The sequence below is a fragment of the Loxodonta africana genome, chromosome 1, assembly GCF_030014295.1.
Source record: "Loxodonta africana isolate mLoxAfr1 chromosome 1, mLoxAfr1.hap2, whole genome shotgun sequence".
Lineage (NCBI taxonomy): Eukaryota > Metazoa > Chordata > Mammalia > Proboscidea > Elephantidae > Loxodonta > Loxodonta africana.
In genome coordinates, this window is record NC_087342.1 from 196,732,045 (window position 1) to 196,752,710 (window position 20,666).

Here is a 20,666-nt window from a genome sequence, read left to right on the forward strand (position 1 = left end):
TATAGGCCAGAGTAGAACTGCCCCATAGAGTTTCCAAGGAGCGCCTGGCAGATTTGAACTGCCAACCCTTTGGTTAGCAGCTATAGCACTTAACCACTATGCCACCAGGGTTTCCATTATCATTATTATGGTAAAATTAATTAAAATCTTGGTACCCAAATGGAAAGTCAGAAAAAATAAATATTTCTAAATGGTCACAAAATACAATTGTGAACAAACCCTAGGGCTCAGTTAATTCCTAGTAAAATAACAACAGTCATTACATACTGTCACATGAAGTTGAAAGAAGGAGGGAGAGATGTCATTAGGTAGCAAAAACTGCAGCACGGGTTTCTCCAGGACACTTGGAGAATGAACACAAATCCAAGGGAAAAAGTGAGGAACCAAATATTGGGTAGAGAGAAGACAGGAGTAAGACTCAAAATGGGGATTGCAGAGTCAAGAGTTTGTACCTGGGGAGATGAAACTGAATCATAAGAATCTGAAAACAAGCATAGGTTCTGGGTGATTGCCTAATACCCGGGTGTGGATTCAAGGTTAATTCAATTGTTCATTTAAGTCATTTAAAGAAAAATCTTAAAGTAAATCCTTATTCAAAAATTTAATAATGAAGAATGCAAAAGAGAAAATTTAAACAGTCTCTTCCAATCCTGCCACCCAGAAATACCCATTGACGCTAGGGGACCATCATTCTAACCAACCCTCTACATATACAGGCAGTCCCCAGTTTAGGAATGTCTGACTTACAGACCACTTGTACTTGCCCTTTAATATTACATAAATTTGCCCTACCTTTCAAATATCTGAACCAGCCCCTACTGGGGCAAAAAATTCTTCATCACGATCACCTTCACTTCCTGGATACGCAGCTTTTAAATCATTAAAAAGGCTTCGAGCCTTTTCTTGCACTAACCAAAAAACCAAAGCAAACTCAGTGAGTCGATTCCAACTCATAGTGACCCTATAAGACAGAGCAGAACTGCCTCACAGGGTTTCCAAAGAATGGCTGGTGTTATCCAATTGCCAGCTTTTTGGTTAGCAGCTGTAGCTCTTCACCAGAGCCTCAGAGCTCCTTCTTGCACTAAAGTAAGGCTAAATAAGAACTGTATACACCTGTTCTGACTTACCTACAAATTCAACTTAAAGACTTAATGATATAGTTAGGATCTCCTCATAACCTGGGGACTGTTTGTATAAACACAAAGAAACATAGAGGTTGCCACACTGTACAATTCCAAGGAGCACCATTCAAACCAAATACATATGCGAAGGTAAACAATTGAATTGATGAATGGATGGATAAATGGAAAAAATGGATGGATGGACTTTTGTTAAAAGAGTCTCATTTTAAAAACAAAAAGTTAATTTTACTCTTATTTGATAAGAGGAAAAAATTAAAAGGATGGCTGAACTTCAAATATTTTTCTTCTCCAAAAAATACATTATTTCCTTTGAAAACATTTCTAGCATTAAGAATAAATTTATTTTTAAAAAAATAGGCAGTTGGGATCATTTTTTATTGTTGTTTCAACTAAATGTTTTGGTTTTAGACAGCATCAACTGACTCACTGCTATGAAAAATAAGGACATGAGCACTCTTACATTTCTTACCACCTCCCCCTCCCAAAGTTGCCATGCTTGTGTGTTATTTTACTTTTACACTGTCAAGATTTATTACAGTTATATTCAGTTGGTATTAGCCAGTATTCCATACGGAAACAAATTAATTGCAAACCAATGCGTTCCTCTGCCACCACTTACCCATTCCTGTTTTAAATTTTGATTTATTTCTTCATCGGATGGATTTTTGTTATCAAATCTTTTTTTCTTTTCAAGTAGGACTCAGTGTCTCATATTCCCTGAGTTTGTTCTTGTTTAAGAATGTTTCATTTACTTACATGATACCATGCCTGGGTGAAATATCCTTTGGTCCTACTCTTTCCTTCCGAAGTCTTGCTACATTTCTCCATTTCTGGCTTGGATACTGCTGTGGAGAGAAGTGGGAGGCCAGTCTGATTTTGCCCTTTGGAGGTGATCTGTTTTTACAGCCTAGATATTGGACTAACTCATTTTTTACACTTTCTATAAGTGAAACAGGATGTGTCTTGGGGCTGGGCATCACTTATCTAATTATTCTTGTGATCTGAGGTGCAATTATTGCTCTCATGACTTTGGTGGCCCTGGGAAGCAGTCTTCCAGCAACTTTGAAAAGTTAAAGAGTATGAATGTGTCAAGAAGAATGCTAGATAGTATCTCCAAGTCTGATTTTGTCTTCTAAGTCTACTGCCTTTAGTTTTTGCTTCTTGTCAGGTTGAAATAAGTCCTATAGCTCTTCTTGGGCAGCTTGAAGTGATTGATTTCATATACTCAATAGCTGCTGAAAAAGGGCATTGCAAAAAAAAAAAACAGGAATTGAAACCATTTTTACTATGGAGGAGAGTGCTCTTGGAGATTTTGTAGTGAATTATATACATGAATTCTGCAGTAGCAGGTGTGGTAGACCAGACATGTTGCCAGGAAAATAAATTTTGAAAGATTGTCTCTGCCTGGAAAATAAGTTTTGAAAGATTGTCTCTGCCTGGCCAATAGTCTGCGATTTGCTGTACATAGGTAAGTAGGCAAAAAAGAAAAACAAAAAGCTGTTGTTTAGTCAATTGCACATCATGGCAACCCATGTATATCAGAGTAGAACTGTGCTCCATAGGGTTTTAAATGGGTGATTTTTCAGAAGTGGATTGCCAGGCCTTTCTTCCAAGGTACCTCCGGGTGGACTCAAATCTCCAACCTTTCGGTTAGTAGCCAAGTGGGTTAACTGTCTGTACCACCCAGAAACTCTAGGTAGGTAGGTAGGAATAAAAGGGTTTGAACCTAACTTTCTAGAAAGGGTAAAGTGACTGGGTAAAGTCTGAGGAGGCAAAACACTTCTATGGTGAATAAAGAAGCATTTAAACCTCCCATGAAGAGCTAACACATGTTATTTTGGTGAGAATATCTACTTCTACTGCCTCCATATATGCAGGTGACATACCCAACCCAGTGCTGTCAAGATTGGAATTTCTATTCTGAATGTTAATACACCAAAGCCAGAAATCAGAAATTCTAGAGTCACTTGTTTTTAGTGGACCACAGTGACCTTGTCTGGCAGAAGCACAACATTTGTGGGCAGGCAACCCCTGTCAAGACATATATTTGATCAATCTCATTAAGAAGGCCTCTCTTTCATCTCTATACCACACTACCAGGGGCAACCCGCAAGGTGGCTCTAGATACTGACCAAGTGCTGTGCATATGGGCATTGGTCGGCTTTCCTTGGATTGTCTTTCTTAGCTCTAACCAACGCTGAAAGATTGCAAAGTTTTTGCTTTGGGATATTCTGGTGATGAGCTGGTATTGTCCTTTACTGATAAGAGTATGGATGTGTGGGCGTCTGTGCTCCCATTTTTTACTGAGAACAAAACAGAACTCCCTTCATCTGATGCAAGCAGCAGTTTCCAAGTTTACCTGAGGTATTCACAGCCTTTGAATGTGGTGCTGAGGCCCTTTAATTCAGTGTACTGCCAAGCGTCCTTTAATTGTTGCCAGTTCTTTTTCCCTGAGTGGGGAGTTAGTCTTGGCTGGAATGAACCGCCCTGATGAAGAGAAACAGGTCTGCTGTGTTGGAATCCTCTTTGGGATCAGATGGTATTCACTAAGATATTAGAAAGTTAATTTGTATCAGAGAGGTCAAGCTATAAGCTAGGGGTCTGCAATCAGCCCACAGGCATATTTTCTTTGGCCAACGTATTGTTCACCTGTGTACAAAGATTGCATTGTCTTTAAAGAATTTTTTTTTTTCAATTTGTTGCCTGTTTTTAAAAATTGGGAAAGGTCCCATGAAAATTCAGATTTCCATTTTTTCTTGCAAAATGGAAGATATGACAATAATACTGAGTGTACATTTTCAATGGCAACACCCAATCCAAGGCTGCTAAGGAGAGCCCAGGAGCAGGTGCCCTCTTGACACAGGCCTGTTCTCTCCAGCTCACTAGGGTCCCCACTGGTTATTATCCTTATAGGCAGCCAGTTGTCAGTTTCCATTTATTAGCACACCTGAGATTTTGTTTTCTGGTGGTAGAATCAAGAGGAATGACCCATGTTTTCTATACCAATACCTCTACCATATGCAGGAATGTGAAAGATACAGAGAGGAGCATAGATTTCTTTTTCTTGACCTGCCTTATTCATTGATATTACCTGCTGATGGCAGCTGGGCATATGAATTTATACTCCTGTTTTAGAGGCAAGTAGGCCAAGATTAGGGTCAGTGGGAAATGTCTCACCTTCAGTGCAAGAAGCCTGGGCTCGATTCCCAGCCAATGCACCTCACATGCAGCCACCATCCATCTATCAGTGGAGGCTTACATGTTGCTATGATGCTGAACAGGTTTCACCAGAGCTTCCAGACTAACACAGACTAGGAAGAAAGGCCTAGAGACTTCTGAAAATCAACCGATGAAAACCCTATGGATCACAATGATCTGATCCACAACCAATCATGGGTATGGCGCTAGATCAGGCATGGGGTTGCCATGATTCAGGGGCCTACTCTAGGGCAGCTAACAACAATAAAAACAAACATGATTGTTAGTTTATGGAAAAGGGAGGCCCTTCTGTGTACTCAGTGCTTACCTTTCTTATGTAGGGAAATGGAATATGATTGTTGGGGGTAGAAACATCAATGTTACTCAGAGACTACTGGATATCCTTAATCATTTACAGTCACATGTAACTTTCTGATTTTCCTCCCTGTGTATTATTATTATTATCAGATTGTGGCGTGATTTACTGCCTGTCTCCAGGCCTGACCTTCCTACTTTGCTAACTATCAGCTTGTGTGTGAACCTAACCAATGACTCTAGGCTAAGTATCCCTATGAGCCATGGTTCCAGAATCATCTCAGTACTGTACCGACAAACCATTGTGGAACTATGCATCCTTTATAAATCTAAGTCATTACCCCCACTGTCCTTGGTCCAACTTTCAAATTTCTTATGCATTTTAAAATCCTTTTAAAATATATTTATTTTGGAATGACTGACACATTTTCTTGGCTCATGTTCAAAAAGTAAAAAGAATATATAGTAAAACATCTTCCTCCTACACCTGTTCCCCCAATTACCCAGTGTTCACTGAAGGCATAAAATATTATCAGTTTCTAATATATTAAAAAAAAATTTTTTTTTAATATATTACTCCAGGAATAGTTTATGCCAATGGTTCTCAAAGTGTTCTCTGTGGATCCTTGGTAGCTCCCCAAGACACTTGCAGGTGGTTTGTGACATCAAAACTATTTTCATATAGTACTCAGACATCATATGCCATTTTCATTGTGCTGGCATCTACACTTAGAATGCAGAAGCAATGGTGGATAAAGCTGCTGGCACCTTGGCAATAATCATTACATTCTTTCTGCCATGTAGTCACAAGTAAAAACACTCAAATTTCACTTAAGAATGTCCTTGATAAAGCATTAAAAACTAATGTATTGAATCTTGACCTGACCATGTGTCTTTTGAATAGTCTGTCTGATGCAATGGGAAGTACACGTAAAACACTTCTATTGCATACCCAGGAGCTGTGGTCGTCTCAAGGAAAAACACTTGTGGGATTGTTTGAGCTGCAAACTCAACTAGGCCCTTTGTTCACGGATTACCATTTTTACTCGAAAGAATGACAAACTATGGTAATTCACACTTGAATATCTGCCAAACATTTTCTTGAAAACAAAGTGAGCCTGCTACGTAAAGAAAAACAAATAATATGAGATGCAAATGATAAAACTGAAGCTTGTAAGAAAGAACTGAATTTTTGGAAAACTTGTATCCACCACTGTGAACTTGAGAGCTTCCCAACACCTAACAGCATTTCTGATGAAATTGGTGGTGATATTTAAAAAACACATTTTTTTGATATTGTAGAATGAAATGTGTTAATGTTTGGCATATCTGCATAGCTCAATAGACCAACATTTTCCAAATGACCAATGCATGATCTAATAAAATCATGCATGGAAAAAAAAAAAAAAACACCCATTCAAAATGGAAGACCGACCAATGGACTCTAAAGTAACAGAGGAGGAAATGATCACTGATAGAGTTTCAGGTTTCACATTGCAACCAGATTTTAAGAATCTTGATGTTAGATGCCGTCGAGTTGGTTCCGACTCATAACGACCCTATGCATGACAGAACGAAACATTGCCTGGTCCTGTGCCATCCTCACAATTGTTGCTATGCTTGAACCCATTGTTGCAGCCAATGTGTCAATCCCTCTCATTGAAGGTCTTCCTCTTTTCCGCTGACCCTCTATTTTACCAAGCATGACATCCTTCTCCAGGAACTGATCTCTCCTGACAACATGTCCAAAGTATATGAGATGTAGCCTCATCATCCTTGCTTCTAAGAAGCATTCTGGTTGTACTTCTTCCAAGACAGATTTGTGCATTCTTTTGGCAGTTCATGGTATATTCAAAATTCTTTGCCAACATTACAATTCAAAGGCGTCAATTCTTCTTCGGTCTTCCTTATTCATTGTCCAGCTTTCACATGCCTATGAGGCAACTAAAAATACCATGGCTTGGGTCAGGCACATCTTAGTCCTTAGGGTGACATTTTTGCTTTTCAACACTTTAAAGAGGTCTTTTGCAGCTGATTTGCCCAGTACAATTCGTCTTTTGATTTCTTGACTACTGCATCCATGGATGTTGATTCTGGCTCCAAGTAAAATGAAATCCTTGACAATCTCAAACTTTTCTCTATTTATCATGATGTTGAAACTACTAGTTGTCAAATACTGATGTAATATCAAAGAAGAGCATCCATAACTATATGAAAAGGATATATTCTTTTCCAAACTTATGCCTGTGTGAGGCCATATTTTCTTCATGTACTTCAACCAGAGCAACATATCATAACAGACTGAATGCAGAAGCAGATATGAGAATCCAGATGTTTTTTATTAAGGCAGACATTCAAGAAATTTACAATAATATAAAAATATGCCACTAATAAACTTGTTTTGGAAAACCTAGTTATTTTCATAAAAATGTTGTTTATGTTAACGTGTAACAGGTTTATTGCCATTTTTAAATACAAAAATACATATTCAAAATTATTTTCAGTTTTAACTTCTTACATAGTAAATATTGATAGATATACCCCATGTAACAAAAGTTCTTTGGAATTCTTAATCTTAAGGGTATAAAGGGGTTCTGAGAACAACAAAAAAAAATGAAATATGAGAACCATTGGTTTATGTATACATAAATTACGTATTTCATATATACATTTGTATACATATACCCATTGCTGGTGATTAGGTTCCAATTCAAAGTGACCCTACAGAACAGGGTAAAACTGCCCCATAGGGTTTCCAAGGCTGAATCTTTATGGAAGCAGACTGCCAAATCGTTCTCCTGCAGAGTGGTTGGTGAGTTCGAACTGCCAGCCTTTTGGTTAGTGGCCAAGAGCTTAACCATGGTGCCACAAGGGCTCCTTCATATACATATACATATGTACATATACACGTACATACATACACATTTGACATTGATGTAGCCTATTTTTATAAAGGTGCAATAGATTCTTTTAAAAAAATGAGCTTATAGCTTTTGTAATACAGATCAAAATTATAAATGTACTTAAATATTTCACCCACTATATATAGAGAAAGGAGCCCTGGTGGTGTAGTGGTTAAAGAGTTTGGCTACTAACCAAAAGACTGGCAGTTCAAACCCACCAGCCACTCCTTGCAAACCCTATGGGGCAGTTCTCCTCTGTCCTATAGGGTTGCTATGAGTTGGAACCAACTCGACGGCACCTAACAACAACAACATATGTAAAAAATATATTGCCGTTAGCTGCTGTTGAGCTGACTCCAACTCACAGTGATCTTAGGTACAACAGAAAGAAATGTTGCCCAGTCCTGTGTCATTCTAAAAACTGCCAGCATGTCCAAGTCTATCATTTTGGCCGTTGTGGCAATCCATCTCACTGAGGGTCTCCGTCATCCTCATTTGCCTCTACTTCGCCAAACATGATGTCCTCTTCTAGCAATTGATCCCTTCTTATGAAAAAAAAAAAAAAATTTTTTTTTTTTTTTATGACATGCTCAAAGCAAGAGAGCTAGACAATGTTCTGTTGTGATCCATGGTTGCATTGATTAAGTTTTGGAAGTAGATCACTAGGCCTTTCTCCCTAGGCTTAGTCTGGAAGCTCCACTGAAACCTGTCCACCATGGGACAAAGCGCTGGTATTTGAAATACTGGTGACACAGCTTCCCACATCATAGCAACACAAAAGTCACTACAGTATAACAAACTGACAGAGGTAGTATAGTGTATATATACACTACGTACAGAATATATGTATGTAGTACATAGTACATATAATGTGTGTATATATATTCATATATATTCTCTATGATATATGCATATATATTCTTGATGTATTCTTATACAAGGCATACTAGACTCATTAATCCTACACCTTACTTTCTTCACTTAACAACGTGTCTTAGGAATTGTTTCATATCAATACATATAGAGCTTCCTTTTTATAACTACATTATCTCCTTGTGAGAATGTACCAGTTTTCTAAACCAGTTCCATATTGATGATTTTTTTAAGTTATTTTGTCCTTACAGGCAATGCTCTAGTGAATAACCTTGTACCCATGTCATATCACACATGTGTGGAAATATCTGCAAAATAGAAGTAAAAATGCTAGGTGAAAGATAAGGTACATTCATAATTTCGATATATATTGTAACACCTATAAGATCATTTTTTAAAACAATCTATTGTAGCTTTCTACAAATAGGCTACGTCAATGTCAAGTGTAACTGTGGTCAGGTGAATGCAGTAGGATAGAGTCATGAGTATGCTCATACCCATGCACATACAATTTACATGTTTGGTAGCAAAATTGACTTTACCAAAAAAAAAAATTTTTTTTCCTTTAATTAAGAAAGCTGCAGAATCTACTGTAATATATAAGATGTATTGTTGATTGTCAATAGATCTCCTGTATTACAAATGTTATTGGGGAGAAGTCATAAGTTTTTGGCATTTGTCTGGTATATGGTTAAAACAATTTGGCAACTTTTGCTAGAGGCCCTGAAGCAACTCACACTAACTGTATTGTGAACACGAGGTCCCAGCATTTGTAAATTTCACATTCATGGTGGCCAGAGAAAGGCATGGTGCTTATTACAGAGGTGAGGTTTCAGAGCCAGATGGAGATGGGTTCCAGGCAAAGTCCAAACTGAAGTCTTGTTTGGATGCTGCTGGTAGGTCTATAGATAGGGCTGGGAAGGTGACATAATGAGGAATCTGTTTACGGTAAGGATTTTTAAAAATTCTATAAACATTTTCAAATAAAAGAAATGAAAGTCCTCACTTAGCTACCCCCTTTTCATCCCCTGGCAACCATCACTTATTTTTTTTTTTTTTTGTATTTATTGATCTTTCGCTCATTTTAGCATGTCTCACGCTCCCCCAGACTATTGTCACATATTAATGTAGATGTCACAACCTCCAGAAAACCTCATGGAATTCCCTAACGTTCCACAAAATTCATTTCTTTCATATTTCCATAGGACTTTGTATTGTCATGATCATTATATTGGCTGTTTATTGACAACATCCCCACTATACTTTAAATCCTGAGAAGAGTGATGATATGTGTCTTATTCAGTGCTTTATTCCCAGAATTTAGTACCTGGCATATAGCAGGCACTCAATAAATATTTGGCTGGAATATGGGCACTGGATAACTGGAAATTTTAATTTAGAAAAAAAAAATCCTAACCCTCCTGGTACATACTTCAAACTGGGACTGTTTTCATGTAATTTATTTACTGCTTCGTATAAAATTCCTAACAACACAGATACACAAAGTACTTCTGGTGTGGATGTACTATGATTTGTTACGGTAGAGTGCTATTTCCTCTCCCTTACCTGATAATCCTCAATGACGTCTTGGGCCCCAGGAAAACACGAATTCTCCGAGGAACAATAGGATAAATTTATGTAACAAAAGTAGCAGTCAATAAGCGACTATAATACATACATAGTAGCTCAGTGAAAAAAATGCTTTAGATGATACTATTAAGTCTGAGATTATTTGTCTATATTTTGAACAAAATTTATTTTTCTTGGTTTCTATATTGCCCGAGGCCAACCACAGAAAACAGAATCCCAAGATGTGAGGTAATTTATCATCCTTTAATTATGAAAAAGCTTACTGTGTTTCCACTTACCCCAAGCAAGGATAAAGTGAAGAGAACTCACTAAAGGATAGAGGCCCAGGAAGGCTCTCCCTCTCTGCATCCTAACACCTCCTTACTCTTACTCCTTAAGGCAAAATCCTACTCATGTCCTTTTGTTATCTTGCACAGATTACATAATCTCTCTAAACCTTAGTTTCTTTGACTGTAAAATGGACATAATAATAGAAGCTACCTGTGGTTGGCAGAATTCAAAGATAGCTCCCTGGTATACAAGCCCTGTAGAAACTCTTTCAGTGTGGGAGAGTCTTCTGATAGAATTTTACTCATGATGAGGTTATACCATGTGACAAAGGTGAAAGGATTTTGCAGGTGTAATTAAGGTCCCTAAACATCTTTGAGCTCATCAAAAGGGAGAGTACTCCAGGTGGGTCTGACCTAATCAGATGAGCTCTTTAAAAGAAGGTCCAGGCCTTCACTGAAGAGAGAGATTCCAAATGAGAGAAATTCTCTTGCTGGCCTTAAGTTAGTTGCCATGCTGTGAGAAGCCTATGGCTAGAATCATGTGGCAAGAAATTCAGGAGCCTCTAGGAGCTAAGCACAGGCCCCAGTGGGGAGCCAGCAAGAAAAGAGCACTTCAGTCCTATAACCCACAAGGAACTGAATTCTGCCAACAACCATGTAAGCTTGGAAGAGGGCTGAAAATCTCAGATAAGACCTTCATTGTTGTTTGGTGCCATTAGTCAATTCCAACTCATAGTGACCCTATATACAAGAGAACGAAACATTGCCCAGTCCTGTGCCATCCTCACAATTGTTGCTGTGTTTGAGCCCATTGTGTCAATCCATCTAATTGAGGGTCTTCCTTTTTTCGCTGGCTCTCTACTTCACCAAGCATGTGTCCTCCAGGGACTGGTCCTTCTTGATAACACATCCAAACTTTGTGAGATGAAGTCTCGCCATCCTCACTTCTAAGGAGCATTCTGGCTACGCTTCTTCCAAGACAGATTTGTTCATTCTTCTGGCAGTCCATTGTATATTCAATATCATTTGCCAACACCGCAATTCAAAGACATTAACTCTTCTTCAGTCTTCCTTATTTGTTGTCCAGCTTTCGCATGTATACAAGGCTATTGAAAATACCATGGCTTGCGTCAGGCACACCTTAGTCCTCAAAGTGACATCTTTACTTTCAACACTTTAAAGAGGTCTTCTGCAGCAGATTTGCCCAGTGCAATACTTAGTTTGCACTGTGGATTCAAGTACAATGAAATCCTTGACAACTTCAATATTTTTTCTATTTATCATGATGTTCCTTATTGGTCCAGTTGTGAGGATTTTTGTTTTCTTTATGTTAAGGCGTAACCCATACGGAAGGCTGTAGCCTTCGATCTTCATCAGTAAGTGCTTCAGGTCCTCTTCACTTTCCACAAGCAAGGTTGTGTCATCTGTATATCACAGGTTGTTAATGAGTCTTCTTCTAATCCTGATGCCCCATTCTTCTTCGTATAGTCCAGCTTCTTAGATTATTTGCTCAGCATACAAACTGAATAAGAATGGTGAAAGGATACAACCCTGATGCACACCTTTCCTGATTTTAAAACATGCAGTATCCCCTTGTTCTGACCTTAGCCCTGGCCAACACCTTGATTAGAGTCTTATGAGACAATGGACAAATACCCAGCTTAGCCATGACCCATGGAAACTGTGAGATACAAAATGTATGTTTTAAACTACTACATTTGTGATAATGTGCTACGTAACAATAAAAAACAAATATACTACATTATCAGGAAGACTTTTAGGTTACTTCCAACTAATTCAGGCTAACGTTAAATAAAAAGAAAAATTTATTGGAACAAAATTTGGTATGTCACAGAATTAAAGGAAAAGCTAAATAATCAGGACTTGGGGATAACGGGAGTCCCTGGGTGGTATAAACACCTTGCTCAGCTGCTAACTGAAAGGCTGGAGGTTCGCATCCACCCCAGAGCTGTCTCAAAAGAAAGGCCTGGTGATCGACTTCTAAAAAATCAGCCATCAAAAACTCTACAGAGCAGTTTTTCTCTGACACTCGGGGTCTCAATGAGTCAGAGCCTACTAAATGGTAACTGATTTTCAACTGGGGATATGTAACCGGGATACTTTGGGAATATCGGGAATTTTGGGTGTGCACTTTGAAGTATCCTGCCTACCCCTGTCCCTTGCTCCATGAATTCTATTCTCCTGACAAAGTTTAACTGGCCTCATTTAGGTCACCTACCTATTCCTAGATATGAGGAAGATTTAGAATTGACAGGCACCCAATACCACATGGAATGAGGAGATGGAGTTCCCTAAAGGGAAAGTGCGTTACTGTTATGGAAAGAAGAGGAAAGGGATCTGGGGCAGGCACACACAAAAGAAATCCACATTGCTACCCCATAGAGCTGGTAAGAAGAAGACATGAGGGAATACATACAAAGGGCTTAACACAGTTCTTAGCACACGGTAAGCGCTCGGTAAATTTGAGCCTGAATTATAAGCATCAGGGTCCTATGCCTTTACTCTTGAAGATGAAAGGAGAGAAACCCCATATTGATGAAGGAAAAGTAGTTTTCCTAGTGCTTAGGAAGGCAGGTTTAAGTGTCTGTTGTAACCTAGATGATTTATAATGAGGAAGGTTACCAGAGGTTAGGAATAACAGGTTCCTAAATGCTACTTTTGTTTCTTATGACCTTGTACTCAAAACCAAACCAGCTTTGCGAGAGACTCATCTAAACTCCGGTGGATCAGGGAAGAAACCCAGTCTGTTGGAGGCTATATGTCTTCACACAAAGCTCTTAAAGGTTGGCTCACAGATCTGAGTGGAAATATGCTGGACATTTAAATTGTGATTTTAAATTTGTAGTTTTTAGAAAGTTAATTCAGATATGAGATGATAGCCATATTTACCATGGATCATAAACAGAATTCCTAATAGTGAGTACCTGGTATTGAGAGAAGTAGCTATGTTTGTGAGATGAGGCTTTCCTTTGATTTTTTTGTTGGAGGATGCCATCGGTTAGTACAACCATTCTGAGAAAGGCCTGTCTTTGAGTGGTATCATTTCTAGCCCAGAACATTGTTTATGGCTGAAATGAACTTCCATTTCATTCTGTTCTAATCCACGAGTATTTACTGAGCTCCCATTATGCGCAATGAACTGTACTAAGTGCTATGATAGATACAAAAAGGAAGAGATAAGACAGAGCTCCTGACCTTTGGGTACTTTATTATCTTAAAAACAGGCAAACATTTACAAGGACTAGACATGATACGGAGCCCTGGTGGTATAGTGGTTAAGACCTCAGGCTGCTAACCAAAAGGCTGACAGTTCAAATCCACAAGCCACTCCTTGGAAACCCTATGGAGTAGTTCTCTGTCCTGCAGGGTAGCTATGAGTCAGAATCGACTACACTGCACACAACAAGATATGATACAGAACCGGATGTGACAAGTGCTAAAATACATACAAAGACAGAAGAAATCTTTAAATTTCATGTTTGGTTACCCGGAATTTTTCATAGTGGAGAGAGAACTTGAGCCCTTCTCAGTTAGATGCCTCTCTAGGGCAGCAAGTAGCATTTTACTTGTTTCTGTATTCCCAAGTACCTACCACAGTACCTGGTACTTAATATATGTAACTAAAGATGGCATATTTTGATAGGTCAAGAAAGGGCAGAGAGAGGGCATTTCAAGCTGAGGAAACATCAACAACTAAAGCAAAGATGGGTGACAATGCACTGTTCTTGCTTGGTATGGCTTACTCATGGATTTGTGGGGTATGCTGGCTGAAGACAGAAAGGTCCATCTATTCCAGTGCTTGAGCAGCACTAAGTATCACGCCAAGGAGGCACGCTTTTTCTAAAGGCATGGGGAACCATTTAGAGATGTGGAGCAGGAGAATAACATTACCAACTGTATATTCCAGGAAAAAAATTGCTGTGACAAGGAATGTAGTTAGAAAGCGAGGGTAGTAATTCTGGCAAGAGGCAAAGTATGGCCTTGGCAAACAGAATACTTAGAAGTGGGAGAGAAGAGTGGTGGAGAGATATTAAGGAGGAATAATTAATAGAGTCTGGTGATTAACTGGAAACCCTGGTGGCATATTGGTTAAGTGCTGTGGCTGCTAACCAAAAGGTCGGCAATTCAAAACCACCAGACACTCCTTGGAAACTCTATGGAGCAGTTGTACTCTGTCCAATGGGGTCGCTATGAGTCAGAATAGACTCGATGGCAATGGGTTTGGGGTTTTTTTTGTGTGTGTGTGTGTGATTAATTGGATTGCGTGACAAAAAAAAAAAAAAAACAGGAAGAAGAAATTGTTAAATCAATGCCAGAGAGCACAGTGATATTATAACCTGAGATGAAGAATGCAGATGAAGAAACAGGCAAAAACAAGTTACCACCTAACTGAGCACTTACATGTTAAAACCAGTGCATATACTATCTCATTTAATGATAGTGCAACAGTTAAGTGCTCAACTGCTAATTGAAAGGTTGGCAGTTAGAACTCACCCAGTGGCTCCATGGGACAAAGACCTGGCAATCTGCTTCCATAAAGATTACTGGCCAAGAAAACCCTATGGGGTTGTTCTACTCTGTCACATGGGGTCGTTATGATTTGGAATCAACTTGATGGCACCCAATGACAACAATAACATCTCATTTAATCTTGATAAAGGCCCAATAACCTGAGGAATATTGTACATGGGAGGAAATTCAGTTAAGGTAGATTAAGTTTCTGTCTAATATCTAATTAAGTGATAGAACTGGGACTCAAACCAAGGTCAAATGTCAAAGTTCAAGCTTTTAAACAACATATCATTCCATTGTCTTCAAACATACAGAATATCCACATGGATTTATCCCTCAAGAAATTGGAAATGTAAGTCTAAAGCTCAGTAGGATGCTTAGGATTAAAAACATAGTCTAGGAGTTCTTTACGCAAAAATAAGATCAAGCTAAGTTGAGGGAGAACATGAGTTCACTCAGGAGAGAATGTATACAAAGAAGGGCAGAACTTAATTCCGGAAGCACATATATTTATCAGGTAGAACAAAGAAGAGGGGCTCTTGAAGAAAGAACCAAGTGGTCTGAGGGACAAAAGGACAGCCAGAACAGTGAAATGACAAAGCGATTATATGAGAGGATAGTTTCAAGGAAGGGATTAGTCAACAGTGTCAAATGCTTCCAAAATCTTAAATAGGAAGTGGACTGTGGCCACTAGATTTGACACTTAGGAAGTTATTCGAGAATTTACAGAGAAGAAAGCAGGTACAGCAGCAAGTAAAGCAATGAATAAGCTGTAGGGGAATGAAGAAAGTGGATGTAAACTACTTTTTTCAAGTTTGGTGGCAAAGAAAAGGAGAAATTATGGTGTAGTGTTTGAAGGAATATAGAATTGAGGAAAGATTTTCTTTTTTAGAACTAGGGAGATATGACTTTTTCTTTCTTTCTTTTTTTGTCTGTGAGGAAAACGCCAGTAGAAAATAACAGACTAAAAAATATTGGAAGAATGAGGAAAATAGAGATAGGGTATGGTCAAGAGCATATTTACGAGAGTTAGTCTGGGAATGATATTCTTTCCTCAAAATGGGATAAGAAGAGGGAAAGATTTGGAAGTCAAAGGGAAGAGCAGGAGTTTGCATTGGGATACAGTCAACCTGTGGAGGCTGAGAGAACCTTGAGTGGGGGTGAGGGAACCTTGAGTTAGAGTCTGGCCTTGAGACTACTATACAGCTGGTGTGGACTGCAGAACAGGGAGCCAACTAAGTTTAAATTCATGGATTGTCTAGCTTTATGGAGGGCCCCTCTGAGTTAGGATTGTTTTAATTTGTAGTGAAGCCAATCAGCTGAAATTGTAACCTAAATTCAATCTCTTTTCTGTCCAAATACATTTTCAGACTTCCCTGAAATTCCACAGGGGCACCTGATTGGATTTGGGTATTGCCCAAATCCTCTTAGCCCATTTATAGGACCTTAAATTAGATTACTCTTGACTGATTTCAGAGCCCTGGTGGTGTAGTGGTTAAGAGTTTGACTGTTAACCAAAAGATCGGCAGTTCGAATTCACCAGCCTCTCCTTGAAAACACTATTGGAGCAGTTCTACTCTGTCCTATAGGGTTGGTATGAGTCAGAATCAACTCAACAACAAGTTTGATTTCACTGATTTCAGTAGCAAAGGATTTTTATGCCGACTTTGGCTGCTAACCAAAAGGTTGGCAGTTTGAATCCACCAGCCACTCCTTGGAGGCCTTTGGGGTAATTTTACTCTGTCCTATAGGGCTGCTATGAGTCAGGGTCAACTTGGTGACAAGTCTGGTTTTTCAGTTTCTTTATGCTGATTTTTACCAGTTTTATTCTTCACTATCAACAATTTCTAAGAGCACCATACAGAAAACCCTGACAAACCGACTCTAGAAAGGAACTACTTCCTCTAAGAACTTTTCATAGAAAGAGATTGGGAAATTACTGAGATATTGAAAAGATTTTTTTAATACAGAATTTCAAAATTTTGTTTTTTAAAGACTTCAAACTCATTGAGAAACCTTAGTTTAAAAAATTTTTCTATTGATTCTGAAATAGAACCAAGTGCAAGGCAAAACTAGTATAATTTAGTGTAACAGATTGTCTTCTTCTCATACACCGACATTCTAGTCACCATTCTACGTGAACACTGTGCCGTTCCAGATTTCATACGTATGTGTATATATATCTACACAGTTAAATTTACTGTATTTATGTGACAAATTCTATTCCAGGTATAGGTATTAGCGACTGGAACCATGCTTTAGCTCCATCCCCTATGAAAGATAATGTAGGAATGTTATAACAAATATTTAGTTAAAAAATTGAAAAGGGCTTTGAAAATGTAAAAGCGTAATATAAATGCTAAATAAAGATAATATATTCTGAACGGTAGGCTTCTTTGAAATAGGTCCTATGAATTCTATTAGCACTCTCTGTTTACATACTTTGAGGAACTTTCAAGAGGACATTGCCTGTGAGATTATGTGTGATGTGACACCTATGGCCTAGTAACCAGCTGGTGAAAGGAGTAAATAAAAGAACTGATGTAATAACTCTCATATTTCTTAGTCTTCAATAAGTTATTACAAGCTTATTATGTGCAGGTACAGCTCTGGGTGCTAGGAACACTGCAGAGAACAAAACAGGTGTAAGTCTCTACTCAGAAGCTAGCATTTATTGATGACTTACCATGTGCCAAAGATTATTCTTCCATTAACTCATTAAACCCTCCTAACAACCCCACGTACAGTTAGTGTCCTCATTATACAGATACAGAAACTGAGCAAGAGAGGTCCACCCAGTAACCTGCCCAAGACCACACAGTAGCAAGTCGTGGAACTGGGATTTGAACTTCTGCTGTCTGGCCTCTATATTCCAATAATGAGAAAAAAATGATTGGGCACTGGGTTCATTAAATTAGCTGTCTAATTTGGTCATATTTAATTTTAAAAGACCAAAGAGAACACGTTATACACACTTGCTTACGTGAGTCTTTTGTTTATCTTTGAAAGATACTAAGCGCTTAATTTTCTACAAGGGATAAGAAGTTACTGTAGGGATACACGAATGAAGACAGGAAAGCAAGCTACACAGGTTTCTTCATGGTAACCACCGAGTGGCCAGGCCTCTGAATACCTGGCATGACATTTGGGAATAGGGAGTCATGAAGAGTCCGGTGCAGCTCTGGTACCTGAGAAATACCTTTATCTTTGCTCCTCCCGCTAGCTAACTTCTGCTCTTCTCTACCTATGGTTTCTACTTTTGTATGGTTTCTAATGCCTCATGGCTAATGCAACCTTAAGGCAACTGCAATCTATCTTTTTCTCTCTGTGAATCTTTTAATTTTTGCAATGCCTACTTTGGTGTCCTGGTGCTACAACAGTTAAGCTCTTGGCTGCTAACCAAAAGGTTGGTGGTTCAAACCCACCCAGCAGCTCTGTGGGAGAAAGACCTGGCAATCAGCTTTCATAAAGATTATAGCCAAGAAAAATCCTATGGGGCAGTTCTACTGTCACATGGGGTCTCTGTGAGGCAGAATCTACTCAGTGCCAGCCAATAACAAGAGCAACCAACTGACTTTATCTCTGGTATCTTCAGTTAACATGGTCAAGTCTGAGGATGTGACTGGTCCATTTCACTGCATTCATTCACAAGGCGGCGGGGGGAAGGGGAGAGGGAGGACACTCCAAGATGACTCACAGGCACCTCCCTGCCACTTGATTCCATCCTTGGATTAAATGCCCACTCCTGGGCCAATCAGCTGTGGGTAGAGGCTGGGTGAAATGGAAGGGATAGCTTAGAGCCAGGGAAGGGTATTGGCAGAGATAATGATCTGAAGTTTGGCTTGTCTGCTCTAATATTCTCCAGTCCCTGGGAAGGACATCACGTTTGGTAAGGAGAGAGGAAGGTCCTCAACAAGATGGACTGACACAGTGCCTACAACAATGGGCTCAAACATAGCAATGATTATGAGGATGGCACAGGACCGGGCATTGTTTCATTCTGTTGTACATAGATAGGATCACCATGAGTCAGAACAAACCTGACAGCACCTAACAACAACAATAATGCTTCTCAATTTAGGTTTTAAATAAGTAAATGTGTTATGGAAAATTAATATAAATTATCTTTTGCTTTTTAGAAGTCATTTTATAGTCCCATATTATCCCACTCCTTTGAAAATTTCTGTAATATTTCAATCTTTATTTGATACCTTCTTCGTACCTAAATGGAGCCCTGGTGGCACAGTGGTTAAGAGCTTGATTGCTAACCAAAAGGTTGGCAGTTTGAATCCACCAGCCGCTCCTTGGAAACCCTATAGGGTCGCTATGAGTTGGAATCTATTCAATGGTGACCAGATTGGTATTTGACTTTTGCACCTAAATAAAATGATAATAAGTATTCACATCTATCCAGAACCTCCTTATATATTTAATTTCCTTGAGATGTTTAGAATGTGATACACATTATAAGTCTTTCCTTACCTGATTAGTAATATACCCTTTTCCTTTCACCCTCAGCATTTCAATTACATTTCACCATCACAAGCTCTTTGCTAAGAATGTACACAGATGTGTCACAGGAAAGGTAATCAGGATTCAGATTAGAGTACCTATATGAACATTTTGGTGTTATCTAGAACACTAATAGGAAGATCAGACTCAGCTCTTACAAATATCAATAATAAAAATCTTGGTCAAACCAACAGTAACATCATTTTTATACTTAGAAAATCACAGAGTACATATTAGGTAGGTAAAAAATCAATTTGACTCATGCTTAAAAAGTAAGATAATACATTAAAAGGATGATTTCAAGTATTGTTCATTTAGAAAATCCTTACGGATAGATTCAATTTTACCTTAAGACTTGTGACCAATAGCACACATTGCAACATGGGGGACTGGGTTAGCAAAGTTCGTGGCTATGAAACAGATCAAAACTAACTAGCCATTAGGGAATAGAACCCATGACCTTCATCTCATTAGTGTCAGGGTTAAACCAACTAATTGAGCTATTCATTGATAATATCCTGGTATCTAGCAGATAAATAGGATTTTACTCCTTACTTAAAATTCCTTCTGTGGTTCTATGTTATTTGTACTAAAATGTGATGGTGTTCCTCCAAATGGATTGGGTGGGCATGATGCTCAAAGAGAACTTAGAAATCAATTATTCTCTTTTCTTTGTCTTACAGTGAGAGAACTGGGGCCCTAATATGTGAGGTGACCTGCCTAATGGTTCCCAGCGGGTGGTGACAGAACTAGATTAGAATGCAAATCTCTTGGACTTCACTCCTGGCACTTTCAATTTGTGAGGGGCTGGCTCATGGAGAAGGACCTCCATGAGTTGTACCAGGTTAGGGGAAGTGACAATGGAAGGCAAGTGGGAGAAGTGTGTCCTAGGAAAGCAGGACAGGCTTAGTGTTAGGGAAAGGAAATGAGGGTTTCTAAATTAAATTATTGCAGAGTGGAGGTTCCAGTATGGAGTGCAGTGATAGGTTCTGAACGACCTTTGTCTGGGGAGGGGGGGTGGTAGTGAGGAGCAACCTCATAAAATCTCTGAAGAGTGCAATGATTCGTTTAAAACACTTACCATGTGAAATGATGTTAGCGTCAGAACACACACACGCATCTATATTTACATACATACATACATATGTATATAGCCATCAAGTAGATTTTGACTTATGATAATCCCATGTGCATAAGAGTAGCAAGAATAGAACTGTGCTCCATAGGGTTTTCAACAGCTGATTTTTTTTTCCCAGAAGTAGATCTCCAGGCCTTTCTTACAAAGTACCTCTGAATGGCCTTAAACCTCCAAGTTTTAGGTTAGCAGCTAA